The sequence below is a fragment of the Alosa pseudoharengus genome, unplaced genomic scaffold (assembly GCF_046254945.1).
Source record: "Alosa pseudoharengus isolate Yale_2024_CS ecotype anadromous, Long Island Sound unplaced genomic scaffold, YU_APseudo_1.1 YU_APseudo_1.1_scf_7, whole genome shotgun sequence".
NCBI classification, from domain to species: Eukaryota; Metazoa; Chordata; class Actinopteri; order Clupeiformes; family Clupeidae; genus Alosa; species Alosa pseudoharengus.
In genome coordinates, this window is record NW_027468859.1 from 4,792,812 (window position 1) to 4,811,856 (window position 19,045).

The following is a 19,045-nucleotide window of genomic DNA, read 5'->3' on the forward strand; positions in this document are numbered from 1 at the left end:
CAGTTCCTGAACCACAATAAAATCATTGCCCCATATCTTATCAACACATAACCACCCCATATCATATCAACATATCAAAACAAAAACACATAGGGATCTCAAGATTGTAAGTCTGCACTCTCAGAAAGGTTAGAGTTCAGGACAAGGGTCACAAGTGTGTGAACATGAGAACCAAGAGCCACACACACCTCTGTGTCTCGCTGCTCACTTCTTTTAGTGTGTCAAAATCCTCACTCTCTATTAGCATGTCACACACACACACAGTGTGTGAATCTAGGTTAGGGCAACCAAAGGTAAATTATCCCATGCCAAATAATGGCTGAAATTCTCACAGATACTGTATATCAAAGTTCCCCTAATTTGATAAGCCAACTTTAAACTTGAATGCTAATTGATCATTGATTAATGTACATAGTATATACGGGTGTCATTATTAACAACAACTATCTCCCTAATAGTTCATGTTTCTTGATGTTAGTGTTGTAGTACTCGAGTCCGGTCTTGGTCTTGAGTCCAGTCTCGAGACCATTTTTTGCTTACTCGGTATCGTCTCGGAATTGAAAGCAAAAATACTCGGCCTTGACTCGGTCTCGACCTACATTGGAAGGAGGTGGACTCGTAGATTTAGAGCGAGACCACGAGTCCTCCCCCCCCCCCCCCCATTTTTTTGTAACTGTATATTACTGCTTTTGCTAATTCTTGCAGATTGCAGATTTTTAAAATAATGATAATAGTATAATTATTTATAAGTGCCTTTCAAGTCACCCAAGGACACTGTTCATGGACATTATACATTACAGACAGAAATTACAAACACATTTTGATAGCCATTATTCAGCTCAAGCATCTCCTTAGCTAAGATGAGTTTCACACAACATCGTCTTATATGTGTGGTGAAGAGATGTGAGTCAGCAATGCTATGTGTGTGTGTGTGTGTGTGTGAGAGAGAGAGAGAGAGAGAGAGAGAGAGAGAGAGAGGAAGACATGCTTATAGAGTGAGGATTTTGACACTGAAAGAGGTGAGCAGCGAGAAACACAGAGGTGTGTGTGGCTCTTGGTTCTCATGTTCACAGGCCCCCACTTTGCCCTGACCTCAATGTGAAAATCTCTTATTTTCCATGCAATTGTTGTAATGGTTCATGTCACCAGTAACTCTTGTAAACTAAGGGCCCTATCATGACATTCTAAAGTGCATCGTCACTCGTCAAAAGTCTATTCAAATTTAGTAGGATGTCCAGTTCACATTGGGAGGGGTTTCGTTATCAAACGTGGAGCGCATGGCGCAACAAGGTGTTCCTAGGTTTTTTAATCAGTCATATGGGTGTGTTTGGGGCGTAACATCATTTTAAACCAATGAGAATGACATCTGTCATTCCCTTTAATGGCGCAACCTTATCCTTATGGATACGGCACCACAGGCCCAGTTAAGTGGAGTCCTTATGGATACGGCACCACAGGCCCAGTTAAGTGGAGTCCTTCTTATGGATACGGCACCACAGGCCCAGTGGAGTCCTTATGGATACGGCACCACAGGCCCAGTTAAGTGGAGTCCTTCTTATGGATACGGCACCACAGGCCCAGTTAAGTGGAGTCCTTCTTATGGATACGGCACCACAGGCCCAGTTAAGTGGAGGGGGGGGGGTGTAATATACACTAAATTGCTATTGGTCACACACATATTGTGGCCTTTTGGATAAGCCATCAGCCACCAGAGCTGGGGATTCTGTGTTCAAGTGCAACCTGGGTCACAACCTCTTAACTAGGATAGCTTCAAAAATATTCTCTATACAGCTGCTGCCAAACAATCTACAATGATATTATTGGTTATAATAACTTTCTTTGAACATGTTTGATTCACCTGAATCACCGCATATGTGCTGTGAAAAGAGGACGACAAATACAGAGTAAACAGAGAGACATTATTATTTTTAGAGATTTATTTTTCTCCTAAGTTGGACAATTTAGTCATAATTTAAATATCTTAAAATATAAATAATGATACTTAGAAAGAGTGTTACAAAAATAAAGGTGTTGATAAGCATTCATTAAATTACTTCTATTTACAATTTTTACACCGAAATAAATTACAAAATATATTATATTACATTATAATATTATAATGTAACAAATTACTTTTAAATGACAGTAATAAGTAATGCATAGTACATTACGATTTTGAAGTAACTTGCCCAACACTGATGGATAAATACTATTTAAATAGTGCAGAATTCATTTTGCCATTTTTCTTCCCTGGAAAAGACTAATCCTGGCAGGATATTTTTGAACTCAGTGATTCCCACTTGAACACTCACAAGGAAAGTACAGCAAAACAACAACATTGGCATTGTGTAGACAAAACAAACAAATTAGGCAAACAGAGTAAACAGAGAGAAATCATTTTTTTAGAGATTTATTTTTATCCTAAGTTGGACAATTTAGTCATGATTTAAATATCTTAAAATATAAATAGTGATACTTAGAACGAGTGTTACAAAAATAAAGGTGTTGATAAGCATTCATTAAATTACTTCTATTTACAATTTTTACACCGAAATAAATTACAAAATATATTATGCTCCATCTTAAATTTCATTCATAAATGTCTAGTTCATTTCTTTCTCGTCTTCATCGCCACTGTCCTCCTCGTCGCTGGAGTCTGCGTAAAGACAGACGGTCGCCTGGACGGGATGGTTCCGGAGCAGCGCTTCGGCGTCCTGATACAGATAATCATAGCAGCGCGATCGAGGCCAGAATAACCTACAAAGGAAACGAGGTTTGTGTTAGAAACCACCGAAATCCAATACAATACGATACGTTACGTCTGATGAAAACAGAAACTCTGCCAAAGTGATGTGATTGAAAAATGAGACTTACTTTACAGGATGTACAAAACTATTGGGTTTCTTTGCATCTGATAATTCAACCAGGGATTTGCCGTAAAACTGAGAAAGAAATTGAAGAAAAAGAAAATAAGTGGGATGAAGGAAACAGTGAGAAACAGTTCATGTTTATATTAACATTACAGTTTTTGTTCAGTCGTTCTGTCCAGTTGACTTGATTCAATAGCCTTTATGAATCCGTTAATTTATCTAGGCTATATGGTTCCTATAAACTCACCCCATGAGAGTCCGGCCTTTGTTCCAACTGTCCTCGTGTCCACGGTCTCCAAAACAGAGCACGCTCGTGTGTTGACTCGTGAGTTGTGCTTTCATTATTATATCCGTTATGTCCAAGGCGAGAATTCATGGTGATCTCCATAAGCCTAGTCTGACAGGTAGCACTCCACACGATTGTTCCTGAGTGTTCGATGCAAGTCCTCAATCCTTCGAGTAAGTATGTCCACTCTGAGCGAGGTAGGCTATCCGTTTATAAAGGAGACGCAGCTCGTGCCAAATTGTGGTTTGACACCTTCATGCTGGCAGGCGACGCGTGCTACCGAGGTGCGCAAACATGCGCCAGAAGCGGGAGTGTGTTGAGGCGACAACTGCGCAAATGGTCGTAAACATTGCTTGCAACAAGAAGGGAAGCATTCTAAAGGATGTGTTCTTCTAGGCTACCTTACATGGCAAGCGCTGCTTGCTTTGTAGAAATGTTGATAATAATTTTGCACCACAACCAGTAATAATCACCAACCAAATAATACCATGCGATCCACCGCTGCGCCACCGGACAATTGGAGGAACTATAATAAGTTTCAAGCATCTGGGTGCTTCAGAACTTTTCCATGTGGTGTAAAAAAACTTGAACTGTACCTTTAATCGTTTTAAAATAAGCTCTGAAACTGATAATGCCAGTCTGACAGAGCAACTAATTCTGAATAAGTCCTCAGATGTTACTGTTTTTGTACAGTAGAGTTCACTGCACTAGTGATTCTTTAATGCTGTTGTTTTACTGCTTATGTTTATAAATATGCATGCATGTTCATAAACTCACCACAGACATAATTCTTTTGCTGGATCATGTAAGCTATATTACATAGGCTGTTTAAGGACTCACACAGATAGAACTCTACAGAGAGGTCAGAGTTCAAGACACGGGTCACTAGTGTGAACATGAGAACCAGCAGCCACACACCTCAGCCTGGCCAGCCAAGCACCTTTAATCATGTCAAAATCCCCACTATCTATTAACACGTCTCATTCTCTCTCTCTCACACACACACACACACACACTTGCATGGGGCAGCCGTGGCCTACTGTTGTTGCAGGCAGCTCACTGCGCCGGGATTAGTGTGTTCTTCAACTCACTGTGTGTTCACTGTGTGCTGTGTGTGTTTCACCAATTCACGGATTGGGATAAATGCAGAGACCAAATTTCCCTCACGGGATCAAAAGATTATATATACTTATACTTATACATGCGCTCGCTCGCCCGCACACACACACACACACACACACACAAACACACACTGCATGTAGACAGATGTTTTTATATTAACTAAACCTTACACAAAAAAACATGCAAACCATTACTGTAAGATAATTCATTAATTCATTACATGTAAGCTGAACAGATGAGTCTTTAACCCCCTCTTGAAAGTCCCAAAACTATCACAAGAACACTAGGAAACTTATTCTACCAATGAGGACCCACAGAGTACAAGAGTCTTAAGTCTTGTGACCTGGTCGACACAGCAGACTCTAATCAGAGGACCACAGTGGGCCATTAGGGACGTAGAGCTGGATCATGGAATTCAAGTAGCAGGGAACAGATCCAGCTGCTAAAGGAAGCCAATTGAGAGTAACTTAGAGAGGAGTTACATGTGATTAAAGACCAGACATGCTGCAGCATTCTGAATCATCTGTAATGGTCTCACTACACAAGCAGGCCAGCCAGCTAAGAATGAACTGCAATAATCCAGTTTGGAAAGAACATGGCCTGTACAAGAAATTGTGTGGCATATTGTGTCAGATAAGGTCTGAACTTCCCAATGTTGTAAAGCAGGGATTTTCAACTGATTGTGAACCAGGGACCACCATTCTGACTAATTATGCAACCACAGGACCACCACTGAATAAAAATACTGATTACTGAATCCATGGTCACGGTCCGGACCACAAGTGGGCCGCGGACCACTGGTTGAAAACCCCTGTTGTAAAGGATACTGACATAATTTTGCAGTTGAGGCTACATGCTCAGAGAAATTTTGTCAACCATCAATGGTAACGCCCAGGTTATGTGCCAATTGAGTTGGGGTCAGTGAAGATGAGGAAGGCTGGATTCTAAACTGTTGTATTAGCTGGGAACACCTTTTGGATAGATTAAGCTGGAGATACAAATTTTTCATCGAGACTGAAATATCCCTGAGGCATGTATAAATCCAATCAATAACAGTAGAATCATCAGGTGGGAAAGACATTTTAAGTTGAATAATATTCGCCTAGCATGCCAAAATACAATCTGAAACAGTAATCATCAGGTGAGAAAGACAGGTAAAGTTGAGTACCATCTGCTTGGCATGCTGAAATACAATCTGAAACACAATCTGAAATAGTAGCCTAGTCATCAGCTGGGAATTGAGTATCATCCACAAGAGTAACAGGCGAATCCATGAGAGTGTATGATCTCACCTAAGGAAGTGGTGTACATAGAGAAAAGAAGGGGCCATAATACTGATTCCTCGGGTACACCTGTGGTGAGGTCATGAGACTTACAGTAAATACACATTCAGTAAGATGCTTACACAAACACCTGTTCCAAATATTACTTACCCATAGGCTTGGGAAAACACACACAAACACAGACAAGGGTCTGACAACTACAGTAAGAAGAAGATTCCGCCAAGACTTTTCAGAACGTTAACAGTGTCAACGGAGAAAACGAGGAGTAAACATTCCATTCCTGTTTGGTGAGACGTTATGTTGCAAATGAGGCAGAGTAACTAGTAACACACCTGAGAGTAGAAATGTGTCTTTACCATTTATCATCTCCCTACTCAAATAACATTTCCAGTGGGGACAAAAACTTAAGCTTCAAGCACATAAGACATACAAGGCATGTATGAAGTGTGAGGCTGTTCAACATATTCATTCATTCATTCATTCATGCTGGTTGTAAGTCAGGGTTAAGTGCCTTGCTCAGAAGTACAACGCTGGCAGGCAGGAATTGAATTCAAGCCTTTCCACTTCAAAGCCCAGTTCCTGAACCACAATAAAATCATTGCCCCATATCTTATCAACACATAACCACCCCATATCATATCAACATATCAAAACAAAAACACATAGGGATCTCAAGATTGTAAGTCTGCACTCTCAGAAAGGTTAGAGTTCAGGACAAGGGTCACAAGTGTGTGAACATGAGAACCAAGAGCCACACACACCTCTGTGTCTCGCTGCTCACTTCTTTTAGTGTGTCAAAATCCTCACTCTCTATTAGCATGTCACACACACACACACACAGTGTGTGAATCTAGGTTAGGGCAACCAAAGGTAAATTATCCCATGCCAAATAATGGCTGAAATTCTCACAGATACTGTATATCAAAGTTCCCCTAATTTGATAAGCCAACTTTAAACTTGAATGCTAATTGATCATTGATTAATGTACATAGTATATACGGGTGTCATTATTAACAACAACTATCTCCCTAATAGTTCATGTTTCTTGATGTTAGTGTTGTAGTACTCGAGTCCGGTCTTGGTCTTGAGTCCAGTCTCGAGACCATTTTTTGCTTACTCGGTATCGTCTCGGAATTGAAAGCAAAAATACTCGGCCTTGACTCGGTCTCGACCTACATTGGAAGGAAGTGGACTCGTAGATTTAGAGCGAGACCACGAGTCCCCCCCCCCCATTTTTTTGTAACTGTATATTACTGCTTTTGCTAATTCTTGCAGATTGCAGATTTTTTAAATAATGATAATAGTATAATTATGTATAAGTGCCTTTCAAGTCACCCAAGGACACTGTTCATGGACATTATACATTACAGACAGAAATTACAAACACATTTTGATAGCCATTATTCAGCTCAAGCATCTCCTTAGCTAAGATGAGTTTCACACAACATCGTCTTATATGTGTGGTGAAGAGATGTGAGTCAGCAATGCTATGTGTGTGTGTGTGTGTGTGTGTGAGAGAGAGAGAGAGAGAGAGAGAGAGAGAGGAAGACATGCTTATAGAGTGAGGATTTTGACACTGAAAGAGGTGAGCAGCGAGAAACACAGAGGTGTGTGTGGCTCTTGGTTCTCATGTTCACAGTTCACTTTGCCCTGACCTCAATGTGAAAATCTCTTATTTTCCATGCAATTGTTGTAATGGTTCATGTCACCAGTAACTCTTGTAAACTAAGTGTTGTTTCTGAATAAAGAAACAAACCAAACAAATACAACTAGTTCAACTTTTGTATTTAGTGCAAAGGCACATAGCCGTTTATCAGAAAAGACATGATTGTACAGGCTGTATGGATGTCATTTTGGATTATGGTTTTAGATCCCTTGTTTTGTGTAGGACGCTCATTCACAAGGCTTGGGATCAATGCACAATGCAAATGTAGTCTGATATTATCGGCGGTGTCGTAACAACACACAGAGCATAACGTGGCTCAGAGTTAACTCCTATTAAAACGGACTCAAACTATATAGCAGTAGCCAATAGCCACAACACGACAACCGCTAGACTAGGCCGATGCTACTCCTTTCCTGAGTGTATAAAATGGAATTCGACCATTTGCACAACATACGCAGCTGACACCTCAACACACCCGCTTGATATCGCACCTTCGGAGCACGCGTCGCCTGCCAGTATGAAGGTGTCAAGCCACAATTTGGCACGAGTTGTTTTCCATGTATAAAACGGCGAGCTGTTCCGGGGCTTGACACACTCCACCACAGACTCTGAGGACTTCAGCACGCACATATAGCCTACAGCTCGTAGAAACGATGGATCATTTTACCTGCCACTTCGGATCAACGGAGATAAGCAACTTCCACTCAGGACGTACTGGATATACTAATGAAAACACAGGGCAAGAGCGCACCTCTCTAAGCAACTTCCATTCAGCACGCACTGGATATACCCATGAAAACATAGGACAAGAGCGCGCCCCTCTGTGGAGACCATGGGCACAAGAGCAGTGTGGGCGAAGGACGTGCTCACTTTCGGTAATTAAAGTTCAAAATGTGAAAAGAAAAGAAAAAATAAGTTGCCGTGTACATTTGTATTTGCTTTAGGCATACTGTCTGTCCGTCGAAACCTTATGTTTATTTCTATTTCAGGCACGTACCAACGCCTCTATTGCATTACCAGAAGCCAAGAAGAAACCCACCGGCGTCGTCCATCCTGTGAAGTAAGTGTTCTTGCAAATTAATTCTTATAGTGTAAAGCCATCTCCCATGTCTGCGCTAGGCCTACCCATTTAATAAGGCCAGTAATAGCATCATGGTTCATGCCGATGTAATGTCTAACTCGAGTTTCTTTTTCGGTAGGTTGTTCTGGCCGAAATCGCGATGCTTTGATTATTTGTACAATGATGCAGATGTGCTGCTCCAAAACTATCCCGTCCAGGCGACCATCTGCCCTTATGCCGAATCCAGCGATGAAGAAGATGAGGACAGTGACGAGGAGGACGAGAAAGAAATGAACTGAAGTGTACTTGTGATCTAAGAGGTTGTAAAACGAGTCTAGCCTAATATATTCTCTAATTTATATGTACAACTTGTAAATATCAATGTAAACCTATTTATTTTCATTAGACTTTTTTATTTTTGTATAATGTTCTGATGGAAGGTTATTATTTATTTGTAATTTTATCGTCAATAAATTATTTTTCATGTCACTTATTTTTGTATTTGCTCTTCTTTCTGAGATCTAAAATCTCGGCTATCATTTACCAATTTCTTCAGACACTTTCAGGAAACGCACCCCTGAAGTACGTTCCTGATGACAAAGGTCGTCTAGGAAATTATTTTTGACAGAATTAATTAACTCAGGAACCAGTGCGAAAATGACGGGGGACTTTACACTCCTCAAGAGGATTAGGCCTATTGGACTTTCAAACACACACACACACTAACACACATATACTGTATACAATTTAGGCTAGCCCAGTGTTTAATATATATATGACCTAACTCTATGGCAAGTTTGAATATTGTATGATAACTTGACTGCATTAAATATCGTACTGTTGTAGCAGTAGGCCTACAAAGACGATAGGTGCAGCTTCTCCATCCCCATCACTTCTCCAGATGGATATTCTGCAACATCCACAGAAATGTTTCTCTAGCCAATGATCGAAGCCAAGACCACTGGCACCACATCCTTTTTAAGTTCCTATGACATTTTAATTGGAGAGTCACTTAAGTGCTTAACTGTTGCTCTAGAGTCTAATCTTTCAGATTTGGGTGTCTCCTTACGATAATAATGTGTGTAGTTTGTAAAATATGACATTCCAATTAGTGCACAGTTCACATATTGGTATGTCCAGATGGATGTACAATGTTGGCCGTATCAGTGTGCTGGGAAGGTTTGTTCCTACATCATGGTATACCCTGCAGTCATCGATTGTACACAATTTCAAACCCATAACGTTTGTTGTCACATTCAGCCATCATTTCCTCACGACCCGCTAGCTGCCAATTCCATAAAAAAAAGGCCGGTCTCTGCAGGCAGCCCAGGTTCCGAAAACTGGAAACAAAGAAAGTGGGTGCAGCCTGTCCCCCAAACAAAACCAAAACCAAAACCATGGAGTTCCTCTGATTGGTTATTGGTTGGGCATTGGTTAATAAATTTACATAAACATAAACAAACACGACTTCTTGCGCAATCGATGACTGCACCACCAGAGTTGGAAGAAAGGTTACAACACACAGTACGCATGTAAAAAAGGATATAAATTGTGTATGTTTTTATAATGACAATAACATGGCGTGTATGTGTGTGTATCTGTGTCTGTGTGTTGTCAGTGTGTTTCTCTGCTCTGCTGGACCTATGAGTTAAGTAATATAATAAGTATTTAATTGTCTAATTGGATGTGTGTGTGAGTAATCCATCACAGAGGAAGGTGATAAGAGACAGTGTTACTGTCTCTGAACCCACATTCACACACTCTATTGACTTCCTCTCCTAAACTGACTTTGAACACACTTAGCTGTGCCAACACAGGTGGTATTGTGGGTATGTGTGTGTGTGTGTGTGTTTGTGTGTAAAAAAGGTGATAAAACAAAGAGCGTCTCAACGGAAACCAGACTCTCACATTCACACTCTTGCGCGACCTCCTCACCCAAATACACACTATGATTAGCTGTGTGATAGATACCACAGATATTTGTATAAATCAGACTTGTTTGCCTGATTTCACAGGCAACAAATACATTGTTAATATATACTCATACTGTAGACTGTTACTGTAATATATAGCCTACTATAGCTTACTGCAAGTGCACACGTCAGGGAATGGCTGTGTGAATGAAGAAATGTGTGTCTATCTGCTAAATCATCATTTTTGTTTGGAATTAAATATCTTGTATATGCATAAATCTAAGTTAATCCTCCTTGTCACACATACTGTTGTTTACCTTACATGTTGTGTGTGTGTGTGTGTTTGTGTGTGTGTGTGTGTGTGCGTGTGTCTGTTTCTCTCTCTCTCTCTCTATGTGTGTGTGTGTGTGTGTGAGTGAGACATGTGATGTGTTAATAGACAGTGAGGATTTTGACACACTGAGAGGTGCTTGGCTGGCCAGGCTGAGACATGCTGGTTCTCATGTTCACACACTAGTGACCTGTATCTTGAACTCTGACCTCTTTGTAGACTGTGAGTCCTTGTATAGCCTATGCAATAGAACGCTGACCTATGTAATCCAGTGAAAGGAATGGTGTTTCTGGTGAGTTTATGACAATAAACAGTAAAACAACAGCATTTAATCTAAGGCTGCAAGAATGAATCCATTAGTTGTAAACTATTAAATTAATTGCCAACTAGTTTGATAATTCAAATTAATGTAATGTTTCAGGAAAATTTAATTAAAAATCTCTGATTGCAACTCAAATGGAATATTTCTTGTTTTACTAAATCATTTATGACTGTAAACTAAATATCTTTAATGTGTGGACATTCTGGACAAAACAAAGCATTTGAGGACAAGATATTTGGGAAACACTGATAGAAAGATTTTCTCCATTTCCTGTCATTATATTGATTAAATAACTAATCAAGTGATCAAAATGATCATTGGAGTATGACATAATCAATGGACTATGAAAATACATGTTGGTGCATTACACATTGTAGTGCTGTAGTGTTTAAACAGTGTTATACAATGTAGGCCTGAAACCCTTCATTTTGGAAAGATTGACCTTTTTAATTTTGGCAATTGTCCGGTGGATTGCAAGGGGTTATTTAGCAATGGCTCTAACCCTGGCTTATTGCACCAAACCTCACTTGCAATACACTGATCATGGTGCAAGAATTAGCTACAATAGAATTTATACAAAGCATGCCCAGACCCTGGTAAATGCAAGTTGATATCCTCTATAGATTTACCGATGCCAAAGTGGGGTCCGCGACCCATAGCCAAGGGGTCCACAAAAGTATTTGCTTTAAATGATAAAGTTGTGGTTTATCATTTTATAATTTCATATCTACAGATGATGACCCTTTTCACATTCAGAATGTCACTGTGTGTGTCAAAAATATTACTCTTGCTTACACTTGTTGTCTTACACTTGTTTTCTAAACTTTGGACAGTTTCTGTTTTTCTTACAGTGTCTGCAAATGCTAGATTTATGGTTTTTGGATCTATAGACTGTCTAAGTTTTGTTAGGTCTCTGAATTCTTCTTCATGTTCTGAGTGGCTTTTTGCACTGTACCAACTCTTGACTACTGTTTTTGCAGTAAGTCTTGCAGATTTGATTAATAATAATGATAATAATAAAACAAATTATAAAGTCATCCAAGGACACTGTACAATTGAAAAGTTTGTGGATGTTATACATTACATACAGACAGAAATTACAAACACAGAGGACATCTTGATAGCCAGTATTCAGCTCCAGCATATCTGCTTGGCTTAGATGTGTTTTACACAACCAAGATGTGTTTCACACAACATCATCTTATATGTGTGGTGAAGAGATGTGGATCAGTAATGCTGTGTGTATGTGTGTGTGTAGAGCTCCACTCTAAAATCTCTGTACTTGTACTCTGTGAGCGTCTGCATACAGTGCGCAAAACATATACATGAGATGTGCATTTTTGTCATTATGTTATTTGAGTGCTGAACAGACTGGTTGAACGTGACATCCCAACCAGAACTGGAGAGGTGGCAAGGGTGGATGTCATCAGCCTGGCGGATACAGGCAATGTTTTACGCAACTATCATGTATTAAAAATGAATTAATCAGGATACTTTACTCCAAATGTTACAGAATATTTGGGAGACAATATCAATTGTGATGCATAGATGGACATCGGACTGAAATTGAAATGAAATTAGCCCATTGGGGTACATCTATGACATTAGCTAATGAAGTTATTCCCGTCAGTGAGAGAGTGCTGCTGTTAACCTATGAGGTTCCAGTCAGTGCCAGTCAGTCAACTTGTGAACATCTGCACTGTAAATACTGGACTAAAACATAAATGTGAACTTATCTGTCCTCTGCCAGCTTCCAAAAGTGCCATTTGTTTGGGGATTAACCTACACAGTAAAGTTCCAATTGACAGAAATCATCCATGAAATCAGTTCCATGAAAAACAAACATTAACACAATGCAAATTATTCATATATGCAGTGTTATTCAGTTCTTGTTGCTCTTTCCAAAGGACATTTATTGAATGATTTGCTAGAAACAATAATTTTGTGGACTGTTATGTATTTAATATACACATTCATTACCACCATTGCAGCCCATAAAATCTAATATAACTTTAAACTTCCTGAAAGAGGAATCAATGCACATGTACTGTATGCATGTATGTACACATATGCAATTGGAAAGAACACACCTCCATGATGCTCTAGAGTTTTTATTTATGCTTTGTAATGCAGGATGGGATAGATAGGGATAGGATGGGATGGGGTGAGATGAAGAAGTGAAGGATGGACTGAGAGGAGAGAGAGGCCATTTTACGCTATGGCCTAATAAAAAGAAACAAATATATATTTTTAAAAGTGCTCCATTAAGTAGTCAGGGACATAGTCTGGCAACTTCAATTTTCACTTATTTGTTTTGTAAATACTCCGTTCCTGAAATCATAACAAATATGAATGAGCTTGGTGTGGATAGTCAAGAGTATTTTAAACATTTGGACTAAATATCAAAACTTTATAATACTGTATATGTACTGTATATAAAAAGTTATGTAGAAAACATCTGTTTAATTCTCCACTGCATGCTTGAAACTGTACTTACATTTGGGTCTTGGGTAAAGCTCGAGTTCATCCTCAAGATGAAACTGAGTATGCTTAGCTCCTTTCGGCTCAGTTGCACTGTAAAAAAAAATACTGGCAATTGTTGCTCTTAAATAGATTTTAGAATTTATTTGACTTAGAAACAAGAGCTTCCACTTACAATGAACAAAACCAAGTCTACCTAACACACTTGTCTCCATAATGACCTCACTAGAATTTTAAAATCAAAGTATCAAAGATATCTGAGTTGTAAGTACTTCAGCCTCACAGGCATGCGCGTTGCAGTACTGTTTGGGGTTTCCGTACCTCTGAGCAGGGGCCTACTTATGACAAGTTCAACTGTGGACATACCCTTTCATGCCTGTGGATTTTGCTGATTACCTTGTGGTGGACATAGCCTTGTCTTTTTTGGTAAGTGGTGTTTATATTGATATAAGACGTGTTAATACCATTGTGTACTTGAATATGTGAAGGATTCAGTTAGTTTGCACGTTTATCATCCCAGAGGAAAGTTAGAAAAGTTGGCATTATCAACGTTGTTGTTAACCTTAGCTTCGCTAGACACTTTTGCCACGTTAGCTAACAACGGCGATTTAACACGTTAAGATGAATTTATAGATGGGGTTTTATGCATTGGCCATCTTTGTAGAATTTCTAAAATAATTACGCTACATAGGCCTACTCTAAATTATGCACAACCGTTAAATGTGCTTTAATGGGGGACTAAGGTATTGGGGAGACGGATCTTCCAAGTGGAAGAAATGATAGTAACGTTAGTGAGCAAGTTACATGCTAAATTGGGTGACTGGCAATGTCTGCATGCAGTAACGTTAGCTACCAGTGTGCAGTAACTTAAACGCTACTAGTGGGACTTTGACAACGGCCGTGAGAAGGCCTGCTTCACTTTAGTTTAGCTAAGACATTGGTGCATCAGGCATTGAATATGAACTTTGTAATGAGTTAGAGCTGTGGGGGTACAACCTGCATAGTGTAGTTTGCCTAACTAACTTCCCTTAGTTAGCCATCCTCCCTTCAAGCCAAATTCAACCTGGCTTCAGTTTATTATCTACATTGATCTAATATTGTTATCTGTAGACTACATAGTAAAACGATGCAATTCAATAAGTAATTATAATAATTACACGGAACACTATTAAGAATATCACAGTTGTTGACTAATAACACATTTAAAGTTCATAAGTCATGATAATCATTAACCATAATCATAATATTAATACAACACTGCAAAAAAATGAAATCTAACCAAGTGTTGATAATCTTATATTAAGATCAAAAAATCTATTTGATATTGTTTTTAGTATGAAAAGACTTACCTAGCACTCTCTCGAAAGATCATTTTTACTTAATTTAAGAAGACTTTGACTTATTTTAAGGAGTCTTATCAAGACAAATTTGCTCAACGCACTGGCAGACAAATTTGCTTGTTTTTAGGACAAATTTGCTTAACGCACTGGCAGACAAATTTGCTTGTTTTCAGGATGAGATGTCATAATTTAAGAAAAGTTTGACTTATTTTAAGTCAAATGATTTCATGAGAAAGTGCTAGGTAAGTGTCTTTACACTAAAAACAATACCAACTAGTTTTTTTTATCTTGATATAAGATTAATAACACTTGGTTAGATTTTGTTAGATAAGCAGTTTTTGCAGTGAAGATACAATCGTAGACATACTTTTGATCTGAGCATTTTGTAAACCTAGTTTACCAGTCATAGCCTACTAGATGTGTAAATAGTAAGTAGTAGTAAGATAGTAAATTATTACTAAAAATGTCTTTAATATTTTATGTCTCTTGTGTTTCTGTGTTATAGAAGTGGATTGCATGCATTGCAAATTCTGTAAGTTTGAGACTTCTGAAGAGTTGCTACTGAAACATTGTCGCCTCAGTCACAAAGGTGATCACTGGCCATGCATTTACACAGAGTATGTTTGTGTGTTCAAAACACCTGGTGCACTTAGATCACACCTTTCGAGATCACACAGAGAGACTGCAAATACACCAAGTTCAATATTTCAGTGTGAACTATGTGACTTTAGAGAGACCTGCAGTGAAAATATTTATGGAAGCATCTTGGACACCACTTACAGAATCAGGAAACTGTGCAATGTCCCATACGTAAATGTACTTTTAAAACAAACATTCGTCCCACTTTTACTTCCCATAGAAGTCGAAATCATAGAAATTGTTCAAGTCAAGACTATCGAACTGTAGAAAGAAGCAGCACTTTAGATGATGCAAATGATGATGATGAACAAGTTAATTTTGAAGTAGAAGGATTACAGGGTAATGAAGTAGGAGGATCACGGGATAATGTTGGCGCAGATGAAGTACAAGAGTTTGATGAAAATGTGGACAATGAGATACTTAAACACAAATTGGCTGCTCTGTTTCTTTCTATGCAAACAGTGTTGCATGTTCCTAGAATGCATTTTTAAAGTTTGACTTAATCAAGGTTTAGGCCACAGATGAACTGCAACATGATGGTTTATGCTACAGATCCATTTAGACATTGTTATATTGATGTATGGCATCAAATACATGGTTTTGTTCAATCAATGTTTTTAGATTTCTGAAGAGTTTTATCGGATCACAAGCAAGAACCTCCTGGTCACTTTCCGTGCATCACTTGACAAATATGTGCTTCGCCTATTAAAACTACCGGGCAAAGAAGGGAACATTTGGTCCAGAGATGGAAGACCTCCTGGATAAGCTTGATGAAGAGGTGAGTAAGTGCCTGAAGCTGATTATGTATGTGAACTCTTTCTTTTGCAATTGCCTAGTTTTCTGCATTTATTGGTTATGAGCCTCATCCAAGTCACTAGTGTAGATAAACACAATTGAGTTCGGGATTTACATCACATGAGTGTGGCGGCGGCCATATTTAGGGACCCTGAACTTTGACAAAAACAATATTACTAATGGTAGCATTAATTATTAGCCTGACGAGCCAGACCCACATTAAAATGTAGGGTCTTGGCACTCACCGTTCGCAGTGCTCAGTCCCAGGGGCGGGATTATCGGTTGTCTTTCAAATTCCCTCTGCACGCAATAGGACAGCGCTATCCCCAATGCGAGTCCCATGCGTTTTCCCACCAGCGGAACTAGTTGGCTAGTTCAAACTTTTGCCGCTAGGGTGCGTCTAGATTTCTAGACTAATTAATTGTCACAGAGGTGAACAAAACTAATGGACAGTTATGTGAGCAATTATGTTTCCATTAGTAATAATCACTTTATGTTCGGTGTCCCTAAATATGGACGCTGCCTCACTCATGTGACCTAAATCCCAAACTCAGTATGTTGAAGCTGATGGCACAAAAGTGATTGCTATGTTTTGTCTTTATTGATCCATACTTTACATAATGTTGGTGGCAAAAGTGAACTTTTTTAATTAATCCTGTTTGAATCTACACTCAAGCCTGGGCTACAGATGACTAAATCAAACCTACCCAGTATACAAGAGGTATCTTTCCCATGACACTATTTCCATGTTCCTAGGATGTGTTGAGAATGATGTTAATGTAGCAGCTGGTTAAGGTCATTAGACTATTGAAATGTTGATAAACTTGGGAATTATTTTTGATGGAGGTTGTCTGTGAGGCATCAAATCAGTCATGATGTTCCAGCAACTGCATATACAAAGGGAGCAGATTGTTTCATTTTTCAGTGCCATATTGGTCATTGTTACCATACCTCAAAACATTCTCCCTGTAGCAAGGTGCTCTGGCAAATTTTCATTTTCTGAAGAGCAGTTCACTTGCTTTTTTACTAGCATTGTGAATTTACAGTATTATGGATCATTTCTCGATGTTAAATGTAATATTTACTTTTGCACTTTTAGACTGAGAACATTGTGTTTTTCCATACTAATGACTTGGATGAAAATGTCATATTTTATGAATAATTAATGCTGAAAATAAACAAACACGTTTTACATTTAATAGCTACAGTTTAATTCTTCATTTCATTTACACTGTTTATCTTCAGTTTTGCACTATGTGAATGGTGTTTGTATTTGTGTGTTGGTATTATCTTTAGACAAGTGACATTGCTTTTCAACGAAAGACAACAGCTCTGAGAGGACTACCCATCTTTATCCGTGAGGACACAAAGTTTTTCTTGAAGTGTTTGGTAAGTGATTTCTTTGTTTAATATACTTTAAAAATGTATCTGGGGTGTTACCAATGATATGATTTCTAAGTGAATTCTGATAATTTTGAACATAATAAACTTTGGAACATATCCTCAGATGCTCAAACGCACTTTCTGTCATTCTATGAGCGGTTCATCAGTCCAGATGTGTGTTGCAAGGCTTGATGTTAAACTACTTCTGGTAACTGGTATACTAATGGGTGATGGTATTTAGGCTTTAGATTGTGAGAGCTAAATCTATCATGGGGTTGCATGTACTTAAAGCACAAAGTTCTACACAATTCCCAGATCCCTGGGTTTGCTTTCTGCATAAATGTTGTCCTAACACATATCACAATGCCAATTTCAGTGACATTAAAGGAACCCTCTGGAGAGTCAGTCCATATCCCTGTTCTTTGAGGCTGCTGAGTGCTGTTGATGGTTATCATAACGACAGCAATGAGTTGCATGCCCTCTTCGGTTAGAGTTGGCTGCCGTTTCGCTATTTGGTCTATCCTGCATGAAATTCTGTCGTTCTCATACCTATCGACAGCACTCGGCAACAGAAACAACAGGCCCACGGGTTGATTCACTCCAGATAATACCTTTAATTCCCACACTCTACTTGCCTTTGGAGTTGAATGGAAAAGTCCGTAGCATAATGGTAGAATATCGGTGTAACTGTTTTGCTTTGTATTTAATATTGTTTCTGATTTCTTTAGGAGACTGACCCTGCGGATGCTGTGGTCCGAGGTGTGTCTGTTGGCATTCTGACTGTCTATGAAGATGAGGATGCCACCACATCACCAATTGTGCGAGATGTACCTATTGTGTTGGAAGGACGCATCATACTGCATGACTTACCTGACCTCCAGACTGCCTTTGCATACCTCTTTGGCCTTTTGTATGCCATAAACATTGAATGTCCAAAATTGCTAAAGTATACCTTTGAAGCAATTCAGACGATCTTTTTTGAGCTTGGGTCCCTATGCTCATGGCGCATCAGGTCGCTCAAAACAAAGCTTTTGCAGTAAATGTTTGTAGACTGTTGAGTCATTTCTCTTTTACCCTCGGAGTTGAGAGTTAAGAGTTGCATATATGCTCAGTGCCAGTTTTATGTGTTTCCTCAGAAATAAACATGGTATGCACACATCGTTTTGTAAAATGCCTATTCAAACTCCCTATAGGACTTTTTGTTATCCAAAATGCATACTGACAATCAAATGCTTACTGCACATTAACCCCTTTGTGTAGAAGTATAATCCTGGTCTCAAATGAAAGGTAACCCTTTGAGGTTTCTTGTGAACTATTTAGATTGTACGGCAGGTGTTCTGATATAGACTGACTACACAAAATATGGAATAATTACAAAAAGGCCTCTATTTTTGCATTTACTTTGTTCAATGAGTCTGTATAAGATAGACTATACAACTGATATTGGATAACACAACAAAAAGATTCAATTTCTGTGGATTCTTGTGAATATTTCAGTACCCAATATGTTGCATCTACTTATTGTGCTGCACTGCAGCCAGAAGTCAGGGTAGC

At 38.9% G+C, this 19,045-nt stretch overlaps 1 long non-coding RNA gene across 1 annotated transcript; it reads left to right on the forward strand.

The window, feature by feature from the left end:
- Positions 1 to 13,628: 13,628 nt before the first annotated feature.
- On the forward strand, positions 13,629 to 18,542 carry LOC143110383 (uncharacterized). Its single transcript, XR_012984137.1, has 5 exons — positions 13,629 to 13,760; positions 15,180 to 15,263; positions 15,935 to 16,091; positions 17,405 to 17,497; positions 18,220 to 18,542. It is a non-coding gene; the product is annotated as an uncharacterized LOC143110383 (long non-coding RNA).
- Positions 18,543 to 19,045: the final 503 nt, after the last annotated feature.